Genomic DNA, 6,625 nt, shown 5'->3' on the forward strand with positions numbered 1-6,625 from the left:
TAATTGTGCTTCCTTATTCTTTTTATATTAGTCAATTAAAAGCACTAAATTTCCTTTCTGTAAAGGTCACACCATTGGCTCTCATTGCTTATCAGTTATTCCATTTTTCTTTATCTTAAATTCTACCCACACTTTAAAGTCATAGAATTTTGAAGTTGCAATCTAACTTAAAGGTTATGTTTCAAATCTGGTCCTAATTTGCATGTCATATATATCTTGTCAGTACAATTCCTTACTAACTCTCAACTCCTCCCAAACGTACTCATGAATTCTCGGAAGGAAAAGGAAATTATAGATCATCAACAACACCATATCTGGCTGATATTCTAGAATCGTACTCAAAAGACAGATGGAAGTGAAATGGGGAAAACTGACAATCATAACAACAACAAGAAGCAACAACCACCACCAAAATAAAAATCCTATCAGAGTTGAGCTGCCAGAAGTTTCTGACCTCATTTCATCAAACAAAAACATCTAAAAATGTGTAACATGCTTCATATGCTTCTCACTTGAGATTGCAAGGATCCAGAAATACTGGAGTTTGAAGTTTAAGAATTAAGTGAAGAACTGGACACATTTGTTTCATGTTAAGTTGTTATTTTAGTTGCTGCTGGTGTTACTGGTATGTGTCGTCACGTTGACTATAACTCATAGTGACCCTGTGAACAAGAGCTCTGAACCGCGCCCTGTCCTGAGCTGACCTCACTGTCTCTGATACACATCTACCACAGTCACCACCATGTCAGTCTAGCTCATCCAGGGTCTTCTCCTCCTGTTGACGCTCTTGCTTGACTCCCAATCAAGACATCTTTCTCCAAAGTTGGGTCTCTCTTGGCAATATGCGAAAACTAGGTGAGGTGGATCTTCACAATTCTTGGCTCCATGGAGTAAACTGGTATCACCCTCTCCAGGGCAAGTCTGTTTGTTCTCTTGGCAGTCGGTTGTATGTTCAATACCCTTCTTCAGCACCACAACTCAAAAGCATCAACTCTTCTGTCATCCTTATTCAATGTCAAACTCTCAGATGCAGAACAAGCAATCGAGAAGGCCATTGCCCAAATCAGGCACACCTGATGTCTCTAGACGAGCATTGTTCCTCTTTGGCACTCTAGGGTGGTCCTTCATGGCAGACTTTCCCAGTGCAACTCATCTCTTGATTTTCTGACTGCTGGTGTCAAGGATATTGACTTTGGATCCTTGGAAAATGAAAATGTTAACAACCTTAATCTTCCCCCCACCTATCATGATGCTGTCTATTGGCCCACTGTTGAGGATGTTTGTGTTCTTGATATTGAAATGCAATCCAAATTAAAGGCTGCAGTTCTTAACCTTCTACAGCAAACAATTCAACTCTTCCTCAGTTTCAACAAGCAAGGCTGTGTCATCTACATAACACTGGTCACTGTCCTGCAATCCTGAAGGCACTTGGTGTGAATCCATCTGCTTCTCTGTGGGAGAAGGATAGGCAGTCTCCTCCCCTGTGATTTACTGCCTGTGTAAATCCACAAGAGGATTAGCTAGGAATTGGTTCCTACTCAACAGCATGCAATAGCAGATTTATTGTTGTCCGCATGGCTTATTAGCCAGTGCACTCAAATATAATAATAATCACACTGCGTAATGCATTTTTCATAATGTTTTAGAATGGATATGAACTATATTTACATTCTTCGAGGCAGTATTTTAAATACCTGTGGAGCTTAAGGAGTCTGAAAGAAAATTGATGCATTAGAATTAGAGGATTGGTAAAGAATATTGAATAGAACACGAACTGCCAAAACAACAAATGTGCCTTGAAAGAGGTTACATTAGAATGTTCCTTCGAAGTGAGGAAGACTTCATATCTTGTAGGCTGAACAAATTATCAAGGTGGACCAGTCTACCAGAGGGGAAAGGATGTCATGATTGATAAAGCAGAGTGTCTTCTTTATTTAATCCACAAGTAGATGGTTTTAACACAGAGAAATATAGCCAGTTACAGTTTAGAATGCTAAATGTCCAAATTTAAGATACCAGTTCTAAGGGAAGTTCCTTTCTCTGTACTTGGTGGTAAGAGAAAGTTCTTGTTTCCTCTGGGCCCAGTGTTACCTGGAGACGTGGATAAAGCCTGGCCTTCCCTGATATCTAAAAACTGTCAAGCAAGAGTCCAGGTCCCAAAACCATGCATTCCACACCTAGTGCTGATTCTTTGCTCTTACTGACCTCCCATTCAGTCTCAGCTCATTACCCTCATTTTTTATTTCTGGTGAGATAAAAGGTACTACTGGCTACATCATAAAGGAACCCCCTTAGGTCCTATTAGGTATGTAGTAAGAGTGTTGTTATTGTTGTTAGTTGCCATCAAGTCACCAAAGAGTCATAGAAATCCTATGAACAATGGCTCTGAAACTTGCTCTGTCCTGAGCCAACCTGTCTCTGACACACCTGACTCATTACCACAGCCACTATGCCAGTTCATTTCATCCAGAGTCTTCCTCTTCTGTGCTGACCTTCTATCATTCCAGTATTAAGTCCTTTTTGACTTCTGATGCCATGAGTGCTGGTTTTGGATCTGAGTAAGATGAAATTGTTAACAACATCAATCTTTTCTGCATCTATCATGATACTGCCTATTATCTCAAAGGTGAGGATATTTATTGTCTTGACATTGAGATGCAGTACATATTGAATAGAATTATCTCCCTTCGACAAAAAACACTACAAGTCATCCTCAGTTATGACAAGCAAGGTACTGTCATCTGCAAAATGTAGGTAATTAATAAGTCTTCCTCCAATGTTAGGTGCCATCAAGTGGAGTATGACTCATATACCTATACACATACCTATATACTCGTATACCTATATACTCATTACCCTATATACAACATATCTGAACCCTGTCCTATAATGTGCTAATTTCATCATCTCTGACATACTTAAACCCATTGATGCTCTTGCTATGTCAATCCATCTTGGTGAAGGTCTTCCTTTCTTTCACAGTCCTTCCACCTTCCCAACCATGATGTCACTTTCAAAGGAATATACTCTCCTGACCACATTCCCAAAATATAGGAGATGAAGCTTTGCCATCTTTGCCACCATGAAGCGTCCTGACTGCACTTTCTCCAAGAAATACCTGTTTGTTCTCTTGCCATTCCATGGGATATTCAGTGCTCTTCTCCAACTTCACAGCTCAAAGGTACCAATTCTTCTTCCATCATTCTTTTTCATTGTCCAGCTATCAAATGCACAGCAAGTGACAGAAAACACTATGGCCTGAATCTGGTGGACCTTCGTCTTTAAACAGACTTCATGGCTCCTCAGAAATTTTGAGAGATCCTTGACAGCTGACTTTCCCAATTTAATACATACCCTGGTCTCATGACTACTGGTACCAAGGGTGTTGATTTTAAATCCCAGTAAACAAGAATCATAATCTTCTTCCAACTATTTGATGTAACAGATAATTAGATCATTATAGGACTTTCGCATTATGTCATTGTATAACCACATTGTGGGAAGCCACAATTCAATTCACGGCAGGTCAACAAAAAAAGAGGCAGGCTTTCAATGAGATGGCTCACACTCAGCAGTGGTGATGAAGATAGGATCAGACCAGACAATCTCTAACTCTGTTATACACAGTTGTTCTGTGAGTTGGAACTGATTCGTGGCTCCTATGAACAATGAGCTAAATACTAAATTAGCCTTAACCATCCTTTCTTAGACTCATTGTCACCTAGTTTAAGCTGATATACAGCTGACTCTCCAATGAATTTTCAGAGGCTATTGGTTGTATGGGAGTAGAATGCACACCTTCTTTCATGGAGCCTCTAGTGAATTTGAACCATCATAGAGTTGTCCTACAATGAATTTTTAGAGGCTATTAGTTGCATGGGAGTAGAATATGCACCTTCTTTCATGGAGCCTCTAGTGAATTTGAACCATCAGAGAGTTGTCTGCTTTGGATTAGCATGGAATCCCTTAAGAATTATGCCACTAGCCTACGAAAGAATAAATAAGTCTTCCTTAGAAGAAGGGCAACCCTGGTTCTCCTAAGAGGCAAGTATGATGAAGCTTTGTTTCATGTACTTTGGGCATTTTGTTTGAAGGGGCGTGTCCTTGGGAAAAGACATCATGCTGGAAAAAGTGAAGGCTTAGAAAAGAGAAGAGGCTCCTGAACAAGAGGGACTGACTCAAGGACTGTAACAGAGGGATCAAGCGTAGCAAGGACTGTTACAGTGTCTCAAGACTCCGATATGCTGCTCTTAGAGTCACTACAAGTCTTTGATTCTATGACATCGAACAACAACAAATCCTTTCCCAAAGGAATAACATCAATATTCATATTCTTTACTGTCTAAAGATCTTCAACAGTGACTTCTTTATGTCACATTATTTTTCTATCTTATTTTCTTGGTACAAAGTCATTCTCTTATAGAGATATAAGGTTGGCTTTTTTTGTTTGTTTATTTGCTTGCTGGTTTGTTTTTAAATGAGTCTTTTATTTTCAGAGAATGGTGCAGCTTCCCTTATTGGTCTTTTCCAGGAGTCCCCTTACAAATGGGATATTTGTGTATTTCCCCCCATTCTCCCCCACCCAGAAATACCACGTAAGTAATAATCCAATCTTATCTTGGAGGAGAACACATTTTTCTCTTAAGTAATATTCCTTTAAATGCTATGAAGAAAACAGAGTCCAAAGCACCTTTTACTTTGGAGTTGAAACAAGTTAGTGAACAAAAAAGTGCTTCAACTTTGTTGATACAACAGATCTTGTAAGTCCTTAGAGTTTAATGTAGATGATGAAACAGTCTCTCCCTCGCTGCTGATGACAGTTCTGTGCCTTTTCCAAGTAGAGCCAACAAGCTAATGTGACATATTTTCATCTTCAAGTCACAACACTTACCTGAAACAAGCAACAAACCTCTCCAATTACATTTACACTGAAGTAGCAAGACAAGTGTAATCTAACTACCAAAGGGATGGTTCACACAAGTGCGCCAGCTATTGCCAACACAGCCCAGGTATAATTTATCTCGACTAGATTTAGACAGCCCAGGCACTGCTAGAAACAGCTATGGTCAGTCGCCCACTGCTCTAAATACAGACATCATCAGCCAGGGAATCAAAAGGCCAAGGTCTATTTTGCAACAATGATAAAGGTAAGTTCTGCCATAGAATGTAGGTTTTAAAACATTCCGTTTAAGAGAAGGAAGCATGTTCTAAAGTGTTTTCAGTCAGGAAGCTACAATGTCTTAGCTTAATGCTGCCCAGCTCAGAAGCAATAGGGTGATAATCTACTGTCTTAGTTTGACTTGGAAGTCACTGGGTAGTGCAGATTTGTTTGTTCTGGCAGTTCATGGGATAATATTCTTCATCAATAAGGTTCTTAACAATCTCATCATTTTTACATATGTTATGCAACTAATTATAACAATCAGTTTGTTGCCTGTTTTTGCAGGAAGGATTAGAGTTGTAAAACCCAAACAGGCAAACTAGATTCTAGAAAAAATATTGGCATTATATATATCTACTTATTTCTTGACTTATTTATTGTCGTGACAGGAGTCCAGAATGAAGGCTACATAGTGCAGTCGGCTTGGGGGGAGGGATTGCATAGCAATGAAAGAGTTTTTCTTTTACTCATCAAGGAGAAAAGGGAATTTGCGGGGAGAGGATGGGCAAGGAGAAAAGTGCAACAATGAATAACTGGAAACTCTAAGTCTCGGTAAGCTTTCACTAAAATTAATAAAAATGAAAAAATTATGACTTGAGAAACCCTAAAAAAAGATATAAGGGGATTTTCTATTTGATTGCCAACACACAATATTGTTGTTGTTGTTGTTAAGTGCCGTTGAATTGAGTACAACACAGAGTGACCCTATGAACTGCCAACCTGAACCCTACCCTATCCTGTGCCATTGTCATCATCATTGGCACGTGGGAGCCTGTCCTGAAGCACTCTGTCAGTCCATCTCATTGGGAGCCTTCCTCTCCTTCGCTGACTTTCCGTCTTTAAAGTATGCTATCCCTTTCCAAGGAAAGCCTCACCCATCCACATGTCCAAAGTACGAAAGACAAAGCTTCACCATCTTTCACAAAGGAATTGGCTGGTCTCACTAATTCACAAGCAGATTGGCTGCTCTTGTTATAAAACTGAGCAGATCTGCAACAGAACTGGAGAATCTGACCGCCTGCAAAGAAAAAGCAAGAATATGAAGTGAATCCTTTGGGAGCAGGGATTTGTGTGTCAGTCAGACCAGAGCCTAATGAGAGCAATAGTCAGAGAAAGCTACGGCAGAAAACTGGAGACCTGATGTTAGACGGCGCAGACCTTGGGACTGCTAAGCCATTGAACCAAAGCTAAGAGCCTTTTACCCAAGTTTTGCTAGAGGACTGGGAGGAGAGGAAAGGGGACAGAGGAGAGCCATATCTAACAGGCCTGAAAGTTCTGTAACACTGGCCTAAATCCGTGGGTCTCAAGGCTGAGGTGCTGGGAACATGCTTTGAAAACTGTCCTGACTGGAGTGTATCTTGCTGCTAACCTGAATTATACCCTTTTGACTTCCCTGAGGTTTCGATGTGATCTATGAGTTACCACATCAGATTTTCACAGCTCCAACTAGTCTTTCCACAGATT

This window comes from Elephantulus edwardii, unplaced genomic scaffold (genome assembly GCF_000299155.1).
Source record: "Elephantulus edwardii isolate Elephantulus edwardi_28Jun2011 unplaced genomic scaffold, EleEdw1.0 scaffold00014, whole genome shotgun sequence".
Classification (NCBI taxonomy): Eukaryota; Metazoa; Chordata; class Mammalia; order Macroscelidea; family Macroscelididae; genus Elephantulus; species Elephantulus edwardii.